Source organism: Suricata suricatta, chromosome 6 (genome assembly GCF_006229205.1).
Source record: "Suricata suricatta isolate VVHF042 chromosome 6, meerkat_22Aug2017_6uvM2_HiC, whole genome shotgun sequence".
In the NCBI taxonomy this organism is placed as follows: domain Eukaryota; kingdom Metazoa; phylum Chordata; class Mammalia; order Carnivora; family Herpestidae; genus Suricata; species Suricata suricatta.
This window is the reverse complement of record NC_043705.1, coordinates 133,554,504-133,572,673: the sequence shown is the minus strand read 5'-3', so window position 1 is coordinate 133,572,673 and position 18,170 is coordinate 133,554,504. Positions and strand designations below refer to the sequence as shown.

Below are 18,170 nucleotides of genomic sequence, written 5' to 3'. Positions count from 1 at the left end.
ATAATTTACATTTGATAATATTGAAATGACTTAAATGACTATCAAAGGGATGGTAAATTCAACAAGTGGAAAACTACTAAGCCATTAGAAAGAATAAATTATAATATAAAGTATTCTAGAAAGATCATGAATACCTATTTTAAGTAAAAAAAATTATATTTATTATACGATGCTAGTTAAATATTCAACTGTATATGTAGTCATGACCAAACGATGCATTAAAAGACCTTGAAGTAAGTTTAATTTTCAATAGGAATTTTAAGCCCACTTTTAAAAATATTTTAATCTTTGAGACAAAGCATGAACAGGGAAGGACATTAAATGAATTTTAAATTTCAATGAGAATTTTAAATTATTATTTAAAACATTTTTATTTTTGAAAGAGACCATGAGCATGGGAGGGAAATTTTTTTAAAAATTAATTTTCAATAGGAATTTTAAACAGTTTTTAAAGTTTTTTGAGAGAGAGAAAATGAGTAGGGGAGGTACTGTAAAAATAATTTGGGGGCACCTGGGTGGCTCAATCAGGTAAGTCTCTGATTTTTGGTTTCCACTCAAGTCATGACTTCGTGGGTTTCATGAATCCAAGACCCACATCACTGTGTGCTGGCAGTGGGGAGCCTTCTTGGGATTCTCTCTCCCTCTCAATCTGCCCCACCACCACATACCGTCTCTGCCTCTTTAGAAAATAAATAAATAAACTTAAAACAATTCAAAAAGAATAATTTTAATTATCAGTAAGAGTTTTAAACCATTTTAAAAATATTTTTATTTTTGAGAGAGAGAGAGAGAAAGAGAGGTAGGGGCAGAGAGAGGGTAACAGAGGATCTGAAGAGGGCTCCACACTGACAGCAGAGAGCCAGATACAGGACTTGAACTCAGATACTTTAAAATCATGACCTGAGCCAAAATCAGATACTCAACCAACTGAGCCACCCAGGTACCCCTTCAATAGCAATTTTAAAATTGAATTTATTCACTGAAACTTGTTCTCCTCATACTTGATAAGATTATCTGACAAAATCAATAATGTAGAATTTAGGATTTGAAATATAACATACAAAGAGACTGTCACAATTTCATGCTATATATGTATATATATTTTTTTTAATTTTTAAATGTTTTACTTATTTTTGAGAGAAAGAGAAAGAGCAGGAGAAGGGGAGGGGCAGAAAAAGAGGGAGATTCAGAATTTAAAGCAGGCTCTGGGCTCTGAGATATCAGAGCAAGCTGGATGCAGGACTCAAACTCACAGATCACGAGGTCATGGCCTGAGCCAAAGTCAGATGCTCAACCTACTGACTCACCCAGGAACTCCTCATGTTTTAAACTTTTAAGAAGGAGAGCAAGATCCGAAACAAAATTAAGGAAAACTGAACCATCCTTCCCCAGCTCTCTCCCCAAAATGAAATATTAGAATTATGTGTTAACCTTAAGCATTCTCAAACAACAAAAACATTGGGGTTCCTCAGTGGCTCAGTCAGTTAAGCAGCTGGCTTCAGCTCAGGTCATGACCTCACGGTTCGGTTCGTGGGTTCCAGTTCCACGTTGGGCTCTGTGCTGACAGCTCAGAGCCTGGAGCCTGTCTTCAGATCCTGTGACTCCTTCTCTCTCTGACTCTCCCCTGCTCACACTGTCTCTCTCTGCCTCTCAAAACTAAATAAAAAACATTTAAAAATTTTAAAAACAAAACAAAAAACAAAAGCACTTGAGAATTCTCACAAATGACACCAAATTGTTGAAAATCTGCCACAGAGGATATTTTTGTCTTTTCCATCTCATGCTAGCAGAGAATGAAATGTTGTGGCTGAGATGCAGTGTCAGAGATGCCGCATGACACTGATATTTTCTGAGAAAGTATCAGCTCCAGGAATGTTTAATCAGTTGGGAAATACATTGGATTAAAAAAATATCTTGCTGATGGAATGTGATTTTGCCTTTGTTGGGTGTGATGAATCCTTTTAGATCTTTGCTACTCAAAATTATCAGACTAGGCACACCGGTATCCCCTAAAAGCTTATAACAAACAATGAATCATAGTCGACTTTGCACATTAGCAAGACTGCCATGCAATTTCTGTGACGTTAATGTTTCAAGGTGCTATTTTAAATTCCCCTCAAAAAAAGAAACATTAAAAAATTAAGTAAAATACTATTTTAAAGACTTCAAATACTATATGGTACATTAGGAACCAGTTCTGTCGAGAAAGCCAGAACCCAGCTGGCCATCCCCCCTTTCCCTGACACACTCGATTAACAACACAAGTCAACACGCAGTATTTTCAGAGGGCAAAGTAAAATTTAGGTAAGAGAGTAGGAAGACAAGGTGAATTATGCCAAATTCTATGAAAAAACAGCATGTTAGCAATATGAAAAGAAGACGTTTGACAACAAATGTAAACATTAAAATGAGTAAATTAAAGAACATAATTTGCTAAGGACAAGGGCCTGTCTTAGCCAAAACTGAATCATCAAATGAATAGAAGAAAATGGGGGCACAAATGACTTGTAAGTACTTACTAAGAGCATTAATTTATGAAACAACAGTGTAAAGACCTGATGGTAAGTAAGATAAAAATGGAGATTGGAGAGCTGGAGAAACAAATCAAGGAACAAAATTACTACAGTGCAGAAAAACAAATGTATGCTAGCTAGCACAAAATAGAGCAGATGCAGTTGCGTAAGGAATCGCTGACACAGTGGAGAAAAGACCTATTAAAATGATGTAAATACAGAGGAAAAAGACCAAGATCAAAGCGATTAGATGAATCACAATAGATGAAGAGAACAAAGATGTTCCAACATGAGAATTACTGTCATCTGTGATGTAGAAAACCTAATAGAATTAACAAAAATTATTCATCCAAATGGATGAAATTTGTCCAGATATAAAGCTTTAAATATATCTGCAGAACAATGGAATACACAGTGTTCCAGAAACAACAGTTGAGGAACAAACTGTCCCAAGAAATAGTCTGATGATGTCATTGAATTTGAGGAACTTAGTATTATAGGGAAGAAAAGGTTTGTCTGAGGAGGAAGTTAAGGCTTGCCCACAGAGGTTCAATGACAAACGCTAACAGCACAAGAGTACAGAGTCCTGAAGGGCATAAAAGGTAAAGTGTTACTCAAGACCTGCTCATTCAGGTAAGTTGTCATTCAAGCATGAAAATAAGAGACTGTTATTTTCCATCTCTAAATAAAGAGAGGAAATAAACCACCAGTAGGTCCTTCTGGGAAAAGAAAAGAGAAGAAGCAGAGAGACAAACACAACACCTTTTTTGACAAGTAAGCCAGTCAAAGAAGGAATAAAGGAAGGAATTTTAAGATTCCGAATCAAATACAGACTTAGCATCCCCGTAATGAAACTTACGGGAAATGCACATACTGTATATATCAGTAATACAGTAGAGGATATGAAAAAAGTCCAAGGGTTTGCAGAGAATGTTATCTCAAGTTGAAATAATTAAAATTTCTGACCTCTCTATTTGTCATGTTTTTCCCTTAAATTTTTACATACCATAAATAAGTATCCCTTAAGAATATTATTTATACATATTATTTATACAAATAATATTTTTAAATACTCAATTTCCTTTCCTTTTTGCATTTCACCTCTTTTTTAAGTTTTTTTAAATTCCAGTTGACATACAGTGTTATATCGGCTTCAGATGTAAGATACAGTGATTTAGCACTTCCAACCTGCACCTGGCACTCATCACAAGTACCCTCCATAATATCCATCCCCTATTTAATCCATCCCCCACCCACCTCTCCTGTGGTAACCATCAATTTGTTCTGTATAGTCTTGGTTTGCCTCTCTCTCTCTCTCTCTCTCTCTTTTTCCTTTGCTCATTTGTTTTGCTCCTTAATTTCCACATATGAGTGAAATCATATGATATTTGTCTTTCTCTGACTGGCTTATTTTGATTAGCATTAAACTCTCTAGCTCCAAACATGTCATTGCAAATGGAAAGATTTTATTCTTTTTCAAGGCTGAATAGAAATCCATCACACACACACACACACACACACACACACACACACACACACACCAGATCTTCTTTATCCTTTCATTTGGCTGTTTACATAATTGTAGATAGTGTTGCTATAAACATCAGGGTTCATATATCTCTTTGAATTTGTATTTTTGTGTTCCTTGGGCAAATACTCAGCAATGCAATTGCCGGGTCATAGAGTAGATCTACGTTTAACTTTGTGAGGAAACTCCGTACTGTTTTCCACAGTGGCTACACCAGTTTGCCTTAACACAAACAGTGTACAAGCATGTTTGTACATATTGTTTGTTGTGTTTTTGATTTTAGTCATTCTGACAGGTGCGAAGTGATATCTCATTGTAGTTTTGATTTTCACTACCTTTGCATGTGTTTGTTTACCATTGATATGTCTTCTTTGGAGAAATGTCTGTTCATGTCTTCTGCCCATTTTAAAATTGCATTATTTGGGGTTTTTTGGGTGTTGAATTTTATAAATTCTTTATATTTTTAATACTGCCCTTTATTGGATATGTCATTTGCAAATATCTTTCCCCATTCTGTTGTTTGCCATTTAGTTTTGTTAATTATTTCCTTGCCTGTTCCGAAAAAAACCTTTGTCTCTTAGTGAAGTCTTAATAGTTTATTTTTGCTTTTGTTTCCCTTGTCTCCGGAGACATAATCTAGAAAGAAATTGCTATGGCTGTTTTCAAAGAACTCACAGCCTGTGTACTCTCCTAAGAGTTTTATGGGTTCAGCTCTCACATTGTGGTCTGTAATCTAATTTGAATCTACATTTGTAAATGATGTAAGGAAACGGTCCAGTTTCTTTCTTTTGCACGTAGCTGTCCAGTTTTTCCAACACGGTTTGTTGAGGAGAACGTCTATTTCCCAGTAAATATTCTTTTCTATTTTGTTGAATATTAATTGATCATATGGTTGTGGGTTTAATTCTCAGTTTTCTCTTCTGTTCTATTGATCGGTGTGTCTATTTTCGTGCCAGTACCATACTGTTTTGATTGTTACAGCTTTGTAATATAACTTGAAGTCTGGAATTGTGAACCCTCCAGCTTTGCTTCCCCCTGCCCCCCACCAAAGTTTGCTCTTGCTATTTGGGATCTTTTTGGTTCCGTACAAATTTTAGGATTGTTTGATTCAGTTCTGTGGAAAATGCTGTTGGTATTTTGATATGGATTGCATTAAATGTGTAGATTGCTGGGGCGCCTGGACAGCTCAGCCAGTTAAGTGTCCAACTCTGGATTTTGGCTCTGGTCATGATCTCACAGTTCGTAAGTTCAAGTCCTGTGTTGGGCTCTGTGCAGACAATGCAGAGCCTGCTTGGGATTTCCTGTCTCCTTCTGTCTCTGTCTCTCTCTCTCAAAACAAATAAATAAACATTTAAAAAATGTGTGGATTGCTTTGGGTAGTATAAACACTTTTAGCAATATCTGTTGTTCCAATCCATGAGCATGGAATGTCTTTCCATCCATTGTGTCATCTTTGATTTCTTTCTTCAGTGTTTTATAGTGTTCAGACTACAGGTTTTTCACCTCTTTGGCTGGGTTTCTTTCTAGGTATCCTATGGTTTGGGTGCAATGGTAAATGAGATCAGTTGCTTGATTTCTCCTTCTGCTTCTTCACTATTGGTGTAGAGAATTGCAACAGATTTCTATATATTGATTTTGTATTCTGTGACTTTACTGAATTTATCAATTCTAACAGCTTTTTGATGAAGCATTTGGGTTTTCTATATATAGTGTCATGTCATCTGTAAATAGGGAAAGTTTTATTTCTTCCTTGTCAGTTTGGGTGCTTTTTATTTATTTTTGCTTTCTTATTGCTGTGGCTAGGATTTCCAGTACTATGTTGAATAAAAGTCATGAGAATGGACAAACATGTCTTGTTTCTGACCATAGAGGAAACCTCTGAGTATTATTCAATTAGGAATGTTACTAAATGTGGGTTTCTGTATATATGGCCTTTATTATGTTGAGGTGTGTTCCCTCTAAACCTATTATGTTGATAGCTTTTATCATGAATGGTTGTTTTACATTTTCAAATCTTTTTCTGCATCTACTGAAATGATTATATGGTTTTTATTCTTTCTATTGATGTGATATATCGTATTGATTGGCTTGCAAATATTGAACCACACTTGTAACCCAGTTGATCAGGGTGAATTATTTCTTTAGTGTATTGTTGAATTTGGTTTGCTAGTATTTTGCTGAGGATTTTTGTATCTATATTCATCAGTGACATTGGCCTGTAGTTTTCTTTTTTATTGATGTCTTTATTTGGTTTTGGTATCAGGGTAATATTGGTCTCACAGAATGAATTTGGAAGTTTTCCTCTCTCCTCTATTTTTTGGAATAGTTTGAGAAAAATTATTAACTCTTCTTTAAGTGTTTAATAGAATTATTCTGTGAAGTTGTGTAGTCTTGGACTTTGGTTTCTTGGGATTTTTTTACCAATTTTTTCGCTTTTTTTCTTTTTATTAATAGTTTATTGCTAAGTTGGTTCCCATACAACACCCTGTGCTCTTACCCACAAGTGCCCCCCTCCATGACCATCACCCCATCCCCTTTCCTCCTCCCTCTTCAGCCCTCAGTTTGTTTTCAGTATTCAAGAGTCTCTCCTGATTCAAATTCTTTGCTGATTATTGCTCTGTTCAAATTTTCTATCTTTTTTCTCTTCCAATTTTGATAGTTTATGTTTCTAGGAATTCATCCATTTTTTTCTAGGTTGTCTAGTTTGTTGGCATATAATTTTTCACATTTCTTATGATTGTATTTCCATGGTGTTTGTTGTTATTTCTCTTCTCCTATTTGTGATTCAATTTATTTGAGTGCTTTTTACAATTTTTCTTAATATGGCTGGCTGGAAGTTAATCAAATTTATTGATGCCCTCCCAAAAAAAGCTCCTGGGTTCATTCATCTCATTTAATTATTTTCCTTGGCTTCTATGTCATGTGTTTCTACTCTAACATATATTATTTCCTTAATTCTACTCATTGTGTGATTCATTTACTATTCTTTTTGTAGCTTCCTTAGGTGTAAGGTTAGATTATTTATTTTAGATTTTTCTTGCCTCTTGAGGTAGGCCGATATTGCTATAAACTTTTGTCTTAGAACCACTTTGGCTGCATCCCAAATGTTTTAGATCATTGTGTTTTCATTTTCATTGTTTCCTTTTTTTTAAATAGTATTTTAATGTTTTTTTCCTGTTTATTTATTTATTTTTTTAAAATATGCAATTATTTTCCATTATTTACACTACGGTAGTTACAATTACACTCCAAACAGAAAAGCAAGGTAAAAAATCAGAACCCCAACTTCTATTTCATGTAATTAGACTTATACAGAAATTAGAAGGTTAAGTAACAACTAGTTAATCACCTAATTTCACAGCTATCTGAAGTGGCGATCATTATATAGCAGCTTATCTATGATATATTCAAGATACATGATACAATTTATTACTTGCCCATAAGCTAAAACACAGCCTGCTTAATACCTTTCCTTAAATTCCACCTCTATACTACAATATATGTATTCTTTTCTTTCTTGCTTGCTTTTCTTTCTTTCTTTCTTTCTTTCTTTCTTTCTTTCTTTCTTTCTTCCTTCCTTCCTTCCTTCCTTTTCTTTCTTTCTTCCCTCTTTCCTTCCTTTTTCCTTTCTTTCTTTCTTCCTTTTTTCCCTACCTCCCTCCTTTCCTTCCTTCTTTCTTTCTTTCTTTCTTTCTTTCTTTCTTTCTTTCTTTCTTTCTTTCTTTCTTTCTTTCTTTCTTTCCTGGTTGACCCATTCATTAATAGTAGCAGGTTATTTAACCTCCATGTATTGGTGGCCTTCTCTGATTTTTTTCTTATGGTTGCTTTCTAGTTTCATAGTGGTGTGATCAGAAAAGATGGATAGTATGACTTTGATCTTCTTGGATTATGGAGGCTTGTTTTGTGGGCTATTATGTGATCTCTTCTGGAGAATATTCCATGCCCATTTGAAAATACTATGTATTCTGCTGTTTGGGGATGGAATGTTCTGAATATATCATTTAAATCTATCTGTTCCAGTGTGTTATTCAAAGTCTTTGTTTCATTATTTGTTTTCTGTTTAGATGATCTGTCCATTGATATAATTGGGGTATTAAATTCCCTGCTATTATTGTATTATTATCAGTTGTTTCCTTTATGTTTGTTATTAACTGTTTTATATATATTTGGATGCTTCCATATTGGGTAAATAAATATTTATATGTGTTATTATGCTCTTCTTGGATGTCCTCTATATTATATAATGTACTATTGTATCTTGTTACAGTCTTTGTTTTTAAGTCTAGTTTGTCTGATCTAAGCAATGCTACTATGGCTTTCTTTTGACTTCCATTTGTGTGATGTTTATCTATCCCCTCTCAATCTGTAGGTGTTTTTAGTTTTAAAATGAGTCTCTTGTAGGCAGCATAATATGAGTCTTATTTTTTAAATCTATTTTGTTATTACATGTCTTTTGATTGGAGCATTCAGTACATTTACATTTAAAATAACTTTTTAATGTTTATTTATTTTTGAGAGAGAGAGAGAGAGAGAGAGAGAGAGAGAGAGAGAGAGTGAGAGCATGAGAAGAGGAGGGGCAGAGAGAGTGACAGACAGAGAATCTGAAGCAGGCTCCAAGCTCTGAGCTGTCAGCATGGAGTCTGGCACAGGGCTCAAACTCACGAATTGTGGAATCATGACCTGAGCTGAAGTCAGACACTTAGCCAACTGAGCCACCCAGGCACTTGTCAAAATAATTTTGATGAATATGTATTTATTTTCATTTTATCTTTGGTTATTAAACAAGTTATTAAGCAAAGTAGTAGGGGAAAGAAAATAGTAAAGGAAAACATTTCTTTGAAATATCTGTAAGTTATATTTGAATAATTTCATTGCATTGAATTGAAATAAGCATTTACTAGATGATAAAGAAAAGATTATTTTGTTATTCTTTCTCAACTAAAGGCCTCCATCTCACAGATACACTGTTTTTCCTCTCCTTGTGCTTTTTAATATATGTGTTCTAACTTTTCTTATATATGTCATCTTCAACAAGTAGTTGCTTTGAAAGAAATATATATTCAGATTATCCTTGTATTAAACTAGAGGCTCGGCCAATGATAAAGGATGGCAGCTAATTTGGAGTTTCAGCTATATTTAGATACTTTGGGTTTTGTATTGTTTGTTAAGTTTACTTATTTATTTTGAGAGAGAGAGAGAGAGAGAGAGCCAGCCCACAGCCCAAGTTGGGGAGGGGCAGGGGCAGGGAAAGAAAAAAGGAAAGAGAGAGAGAATCCCATGCATGCTCTGCACTGTCAGTATAGAGCCTGTCATGGGGCTGGAACTCATGATTTGAGAGAGCATGACCTAAGCTGAGTCGGATGCTTAACAGACTAAGCCATACGAGTGTTCCTTAGATATTTTGTTTAATATTGTAGGAAAATACAACAGAATGATAAACATGTATTATTTAAACAAGAAGAAAATAATATTTGAAACTGTTTTAGTTTGGCTTAAAAATGAAATTCTATGATGCATATGTCACATAGATTTCAGTTTTTTTAAGGCTATTAATTATAATTATTGCAGACTAAATTTTTTAATTTGACAGAGCTAAAGAAACACAACACAAATCTTTGCAAAGTAAAATGCAAGTGAGCCAAAATAATGTATTCTGTTGAGTATGTTATTTATCTTTACTCATTGATTTGAGCTCTTGTAACAAGAATCTCTAGCGGAATAAATAGATACATTTCATTCAAATGTGAAGCAAAATACTTAGTTTAGGTATCTGTTGTGCAGCCCTCTTGCTACCAACAGCCATCCTTATGCAAGAAAGGGACTTTTTACGTAGTTGCAAATAAAAGCAATTTGGAGGCAATGTGTAAGCATTTTACAGAATAGATGCTACTTTGTCACCCATGAGCTATATCCGTGGCTAGCTTGTAAATCTGTGTTTTGTGCAAATTGCAAAAGCGGTTTGCAAGAGGAGTGATTTACAAATGGAGGGCAAAGTCACTAACCTCATGATCTCTCTAACATCCACGTGTATTTCTCCATTTTCCTACTCTTCGTTGCCTTTCTTTTTTCATCTCCTTTTTTCTCATTTCTTATCAGTTCATCACTCTTACCATATATCGTAAATGAATTTGCTTATCACTGAAATAGGAATAATAGGAGACACATATTTTCCTTATTAAATGCAAAGCATAAAATGGCTTATTTGAACTTAGGCGAGGCTGAAGAATTCTAGTCCAAACAGTATCACCTGGCCTCACATATCTGCTGTTGTGATCATTTAATTTGTATAACAGCTACTCAAACTGAGCACTGAAGTTGATTCTATGATGGTTGGATGCATCTAGTGGGAAATTAGGAAATTTGAAGTTATTATTGACAAAGTACCCATGTCAGATTTAAAATTCCTTCAGCTTAGTTCTCTCAGAGGCAGAGAGCTGTCAGATCAGCTCTGAGAATCCGCAGCGAAACTTTAGCAATACTTTTGTTCTGTAGCAATTGTGTATGTATTATTTTTTTTTCCTCTAACCTAGAGTATGAAGTTTTTCTGAAATTATTTTACATGACATATCCTCATCTTTATCTCAAATGACTAGTACAGTACTGGAAAAAATGAGGAAATTATGTCTGAATTTAAAAAATCATTTCCTGTGTCTTCATAAGCTTTAATAAAGGAGGAGAAAGAATAATCAAATACTCAGGAAGAGGATTCTTCGCTTTAGAGTGCTCATAGACATGGGAATTCTACAAATTGTTTCGAAGTTTTCAATGTTTTCTTAAGATGCTTGAATTAGAGTTATTTTATCATCTTTCCAGCAAACGTTGTTAAGAACTTTAGAAGTCATTCAGGGTTACCTATGTTCATGAATTAAAGAATTATTTCTTTGGACACATCTTTAAATATAGCAAATCTCTTCAGTATTTCTATACATTTAAATATACATAGTAGAAACAAAGTGGGAAAGTCTGTTAATTCAAAATCTCATTGTGGTTAAGCTTGAAAGACAGGATGTTATGGCACTAAAAATACATTATTCATTTATTATTTGCTATTAATAATCCTTTATTCATTTAATTATGGACTCTAGAATCTACCTTACTGACCAGGTATATTTTTGCCTCTGAAGTTGCAATAGGAACGCAGACATTCTTTTTTAATTTTTTTCTCAACAGAAATTTAGACTTTCTTAGAGAACCATTTTTATTTTTTAGGTAACAATATTTAGAAATCAATTTTATGGGGTTGCATGGGTGGCTCAGTTGGTTAAGTGTCAGACTTTGGCTCATGTCGCAGTCTTCTGGTCTATGAGTTCAAGCCCTGTGTCAGGCTCTGTACTGACCCCTCAGAGCCTGGAGCCTGTTTTGGATTCTGTGTCTTCCTCTCTCTGACCCTTCTCTGTTTGCACCTTTCTCTCTCTCTCTAACATAAATAAATAAACATTAAAACAATTTTAGAAAATAAATAAATAAATTTTATTTTGGGGGTGCCCAACTGGCTCAATCAGTACAGCTTGATATTGGGGTAATGAGTTTAAGCCCCACATGGGGTGTAGAGATTACTTAAAAATAACATCTTTAGAAATAATTATATTTAATTTTTAAAAGAAATTAATGTTTATCATGTTCCTTTGTAGTAGCATTGTTACATAGAGGAGAGAAATGGAAAAATATATCTAAAATCCAGGGCTCTTATTATCTTCCTTACCAGAAAAAGCAACTTTTGGTTGTTGATATTCTAAATGAGAAAACAGGAAAAATGTTGAATCTTCACAAATTCCGTGTTAGCCCTGGGCATCTGAGGAGGTTTTGTGTCTCTCCACCTTATTTATTTTGACAGCAAGTTACATAGTATCATACGTAAGGAAATAATAGTAACATGGTTACTTATAAACTCCAGAACGTAAAACTGGTGTGAACTACTCCTCAGTTTAGGGATTCAAAATCATTTGATATTTTACTTTATTTGTTTGTTTGTTTTACTGATGGGACTTTGTGTTTTGACAAGAGCTTTGATTGCTCATCCCTGTACAATGGATTGTTTCTAAATGCAGACAGATCTCTGAAGTCTAGCCTGAGGTTAATACCTTTCCCCATAGGAGGTAAGAGACCTGGAATCTAAACTTGAGGCCATTGGTGTGAGAGCTCATTCATGCTTGTTCTCCCAGGTTTTATTTTTTTATTAAAATTTTTTTAATGTTTTTTAATTTATTTTTTGAGAGTCAGAGAGAGATAGCATGAGCAGGGGAGGGTCAGAGAGAGAGGGAGACACAGAATCCAAAGCAGGCTCCAGGGTCTGAGCTAGCTGTCAGCACAGAGCCTGACGGAGGGCTTGAACACAGGAACCAGAGATCATGACCTGAGCTAAAGCCAGCGCTTAACCGACCGAGCCACCCAGGCACCCCTCTCCCGGTTTTAAAACTTTAATTTACAACAAATTTAGTACATCTTTCTCAAAATCCTACCACTAAGCTAGATGTGCTTGTGTCAGAGGACTGAAAGCTCTCCGATGGAGAGGTACTTGCAGAAAGCTGAGATCCTTAACCTAGACCCTGTTGCTTTACCGATTCACCTTCATTGATGTAACATGATTCTCCCTAGCCAGTGTTTAATTTCTAGAAAGGAGGCACATTTCTGAGATTTATAGGCATATTGATAACCCATGTTCCAAACTAGGAGATTGTCATCGACTGGGTCTTTGAGAGTGACATTATCAGTGCGTCCGCATAGCCACTGAAAGCCACTTCTTGCCGGAGCTTTGCATGACTAGACGTGCTTCAAATGACGCTTCCAGGCATAAAAGCACAGTCTGTTGCATGCGTTTCGAGGTTTCCACATTTGTGTGTATAAAAGCTGGCATGTTAAGCGACTCCCCAGCAAATATACTTTTGATCTCAAACTTGACTATTCCCTTATGAAATGTACTAGTAAAGACCGTGTGCAACCGTAATTTTAAAAAGGCCTTTTCAAATCAATAAAGAATATTTTATTAATGCTATATATACATATTTTGTGTATTTATCATTATTATAAAAATAATAGCTCTTGGTTAATCTTATTATCACATCTTTTTTATTTCATTCGTAGGTCTTCACATCTGTCTTATAAATTTAATTTAAAATAGACGTAAACTTGGGGTGCCTGGGTGGCTCTGTTTGTTAATCTTCTAACTTCAGCTCAGGTCATGATCACACGGTTTGTGAATTGGAGCCCTGCATCGGGCTCTGTGCTGATGCAGCTTGGAGCCTGGGGCCTACTTCAGATTCTTGTCTCCCTCTCTCTCTGTTCCTCTCCTGCTCACGCTCTGTCTCTCTCTCAAAAATAAATAAACACTAAACACATTTAAATAAACATAAACTTAACCCATCTGGGAATTTTTAAACCATTTGTGTGTGTGTGTGTCTGTGTGTGTGTGTGTGTGTGTGTGTGTGTGTATGTGACTTGATTAGTATGCCACAGTCATTAAGTAGTAGGAAAGACTAGAATACAAGTCTTCTATAACTAAGGTTTGGTTTGAAAGCGTTCTCATTAAAAATATACAAGACAATATAGTAAGATCTACATGTATAATTTCTAGCAATTGGTCTTTTACTCTTGGTTTTTAGTAACATCATGCCATTTAGTGCTAAGTAGAACCACAGAAGATTGGTTGCTGATGAGGAATTCCTCCTCATAACTGATGCTTCTCAAATCATTAGGACAAATAAATGCCATCAGCAATAAAGCAGTTGTTCAGACTATGATCCTGCCACTCCCTTCTGCACAACAAAATTTGTGGTGAAAAATTAGCTCATAGTCTTATAGAGGTTTCCTTGTGACTATTGTTTTTCTCTTGTCCTTTTAAGATTCTCTCTTTTTTTTAAGTTTACTTATTTATTTAGAGACATAGAGAGAGAGAGAGAGAGAGAGAGAGAGAGAGAGAGAGAGAGAGAGAGAGAGAGAATCCCACGCAGGCTCTGGTCAGCATGGAGCCCAGTACAAGGCTTGATCTCACAACAGTGAGATCATGACCTGAGCTAAAACCAGGAGTCAGACACTCAACTGACGGAGCCACCCAGGTGCCACGAGACTCTCTTTTTTAAATTCATTAACTTTTGCCACTTTAATTATAATATGTCTTGGTGTGGTTCTCTTTGGGTTCATCTTGTTTGAGACTCTTTATGCTTTTTGGAATTGATCTGATTCCTTCCCCTGGCTAGGTGAGTTTTGAGCCATTATTTCTACAAATAAGCTTTCTACCCTTTTATCTTCTTCTTCTGAAACCCCTATAATGTGACTATTAGTACCCTTGAAGTTGTTCCAGAGGTCTCTTAAACTATCTTTAGTTTGTATAAATGCTTTTTTCTTTCCTTAGCTGTTCTTATTGAATGATTTCTACTTCTCTGTCTTCCAAATTGATGAACTATTCTTTTGTATCATCTAGCTTGCTGAAGATTCCCTACAGAGTATTTTTCATTATGAATTGTATTACAATATATATATTACAATATATATATATACACACATATATACACATACACACATAAATATATATTTCATCTCTGGTTCTTTTTCTATCTTTTATCTCTGTTGCAGTTGTCACTGTTTGGTTCCATCTTCTCCTGATTTTGGCAAGCCTCTTAATGACCATTACTTTAAACTCTTTTTCCTTCATTTCATTAGGTCTTCCCCCTCCACCTCCCACCCCCAACTGACGGGAGTTTATCTTATTCTTTCATTTTGAACATATTCTTATGTTTCCTCATTGTGTTTGACTTTCTGTTTGCTTCTATAAATTAGATGGGACATCTACCTCTCTGGTTTTCAAGGAATGGCCTTGTGAGCAACATCCCCTGTGTAGACTGTGTGTGTCTGATGGCCTTGGCAGGCTGGCTGGAACCAGAGCAGGTACAGACAGACCCATGGCGTCATAGGTGTGTTGTGTTGGGGCCACGTTGTCAGGAAAGCTGGAGCTGGAGAAAGTACAGGCCAGAGCAGTCCTGCAGTGTGGCATTTAGGGGTCACCTTGACAGGATGAGTGAATCTGCAGGTGAGCAGGGCCTGGGTCAAGCTGAGGTTATCTCCACAAGGTCAGCTAGAGCACCCGGACCTTTCCCCCACATGCACTATCAAGGTAGAGGAGGAGTCTAAAAAATAGCATTCCATAGTGCCTCTGGCCCTGGATAGAGTTCCCCTCCCATAGTTTCTTGCATCTTTGAAGACCCTCTAGGGTTAGTAAGTGGATTTCCTTTACTTATGCTCTAGTTGCCTCTTTTCTCACCTGTTTTCTCACAGTGCCTGAGCACAGAAGAGCCTGCGTGCAGCCCTCAGAGATATCTCTCCCTGCTGCATGTTGCCACATTGGGGGGAAGCTCCCATAGTTACCAGGTCTCTGCCCCACCCTTCTCTGTGTGGTCTCTTTATTGTTTATTGTGCAAAGCTGTTTAATAAGCCCCCAACTCTTCCCTAGAGGACCTGCTCCATAGGTAGGTAGAGACTTGGTGTATCCTTGAGAGGAGATAAGTTCAGGGTGTTTCTGCATCATTATCTTGGACTGCTTTTCAAGAAATACATTGTGACGTTGTGAAAACAAGAATCAATGTGTAAAAGAGAACACAAAAATAGAAAACTTAAAAAAATGAGAATTACTTGTAAGAGTTACAATCATTGATGCTATTTTTTAGTAGTTTAAAATGCATTTTTCAGTGGGTAGATCAATCAAAAATTAACTGAAATATTAATCAATTTAGTTTATAATTAGTTCTGAGTTTACCTCAGTTTTTTTTGACTTTATGGAGACATTTACTAATTTCCTTTTGTGTGATATTCTACTTAATTAGGAATATTATCAGTTGCTCAAAGAATACTCAGAAAGAGGCATAATAAATGAAAAGCAAGTATCTAATATGTTTAGAATAAATGAGAAGAAAAAGTATTTCTTTTAGAAAAGTGTTCTACTGGACTAAAAATGGAATAATGCATTGAGATTCAAGGATTTTTTTCCTATTACCTTAGAGTATGCTATTTTTCATGGTAAAAAGGTTTTGAATTAGAGTATAATATCATAAGCACCAAGAAACTCTCTTTCATGAGTACTTGGGAGGTTTTCAACATAGAAATGGAGTCTAAACATAATATTTAGAAAATAGTTGCTTTCTTCCAAATGGAACCAAAATACATCTATCTTTTAAAGACATACTGGATTAGAAGTTCCCACATTTTAGTTTGAGAGAATTTCATTTTACAACTATATATTCTAGTAGCCTTGAGGCATGAAAACGAGAGACTATTCTACAGATTAAATAAATGGCCAATTCTTAAGCCATCTTTGGGAACTCAGTGGACATTCACAATGGAAACTGCACCTTAAATCTTTTTTTAGGACAAGTTCATTTCTATGAAAAATAGAGAGAAGTTATACTTTTGTTCAATGCTCTTATTGTGAGCCATAAAAGACTAGATATGGAGGCTGCAATAATATAGTAGAAGTTTAAGATTGTGACTCGAGGATAGATTTTAAACATCAGACCCTAGTGAGTCTATGGAAGTAAAAACCCATGGATTTTAATTTTTTAATTTTATTTTTTATTAAAAATAAAATATGTATACATATTTTTAAAATTTATATATATTCCACATAATAATGTCTCTGTAGTAAACAGAGCTGACAATTTTTTTATATTCAGAAGAATAAATTGAGTTTAAATCTAAATATTCATTTATATGAGGTTAAGAGTTGATTACTTCTACCTACAGAGGAGAAAAACACATAAGTACTTTATATTTTCTGATGTTTATTTTTTACTATCATAAGATTATTTTGAGAGCCTTCCTGAAGTACATAACTGTTAGGGCTAGACTAGCAACATTTACATTTATTTATTCCATTTAAAATCCACATCCATTAATTGTTGATGAATAACAACCACCCGAACTTTGTAAGTTAGCTCTTCCCTTCTGGGCTTGATGGTATTTATAGAGTGGTTAACACACCGGGAAAGTTAAAATTAGAGATATCTCTGGGACTGATACAGTGCCTCCTTCAGAAAAATGGTGTAGGGGTGCCTGGGTAGCTCAGTCAGTTGAGCATCTGACTCTTGGTTTTGTCTCAGGTCATGATCTCATGGTGGTGAGACTGAGCCCATGTGGGACTCTGCATTGAGCACGGAGTCTGCTTGAGATTCGCTGTCTCTCCTTCTCCTCCTCCCAATTAAAAAAAGAAGAAGAAGAAGAAAAAGAATGGTATAGAAAATTAAAATCAACCAGCAGAGCACATACACCTGCCCCTTCTGTGGCTAAACAAAACTGAGTAGTTAGTGGTACCATAGCTATACTGACATTTCCAAAGAAAGCGTGAGGCTACTTTCCGAAGCCTGAAGAGAATTCCAACCAACAATAACAGTCAAAGTGCCACTATTGGGAAAATTCTCAACATGGAACAAATGTGTCAGTTAAGATAACAACATAACCAAATATCAGTCAAAGCAATAACTATTTCATTTAACTCATGATTCTCTGAATTGGCTGCTTGTTTTGATGGGTGGCACATGACACCAGCCGCCATCAAATATTGGAGGAGGCGGGAGACTGCTTCTCCCCTAAAGTCTCCAGAGGGACCATAGCCCTCCTGAGACCCAGTGAAACTGATCTTGGACATCTGACATCCAGAACTATGAGATAATACGTTTTCATTGTTCCAAGGTACCAAGCTTTTGGTAATTTGTTGCAGCACATTTAAAACTGGTGTAGATTTTTAGTACCAGAAAGTGAGAAGCAATTCTGGTAAAAGTATACCTAAAAACATGGCTGCGGCCTTGGGATTGAATAATTTGAAGCTGGAAGAGTTTTGATGCACACGTAGAAGACGCCTAGATTGTTATAAACATAACAGACTGTTAGAAATATGGATATTAAAGGCACCTGCTGGGACGCCTGGGTGGTTCAATCTGTTAAGCGTCCAGCTTCGGCTCAGGTCATGATCTCATGGTTCGTGGGTTTGAGGTCCTCATCGGGCTCTGTGCTGACAGCTAGCTCAGAGCCTGGAGCTGGCTTCGGATTCTGTGTCTCCCTCTCTCTCTGCGCCTCCCCTGCTCGCCCTGTCTCTCTCTGCCACTCAAAAATAAATAAAAAACGTTAAAAATTTAAAAAATAAAAAA

The 18,170-nt window shown here is 35.7% G+C and overlaps 1 long non-coding RNA gene across 1 annotated transcript in view; it reads right to left on the bottom strand.

The window, feature by feature from the left end:
• LOC115294784 overlaps positions 1-15,332 on the bottom strand; it is a 48,000-nt gene extending 32,668 nt beyond the window's left edge. The window contains exons 1-2 of the long non-coding RNA XR_003910133.1: positions 15,296-15,332; positions 10,044-10,179 (exon numbers count right to left, since the gene is read on the bottom strand). This is a non-coding gene — a long non-coding RNA (uncharacterized LOC115294784). The remainder of the gene's footprint in view (positions 1-10,043; positions 10,180-15,295) is intronic.
• Between the last annotated feature and the right edge of the window lie 2,838 nt (positions 15,333-18,170).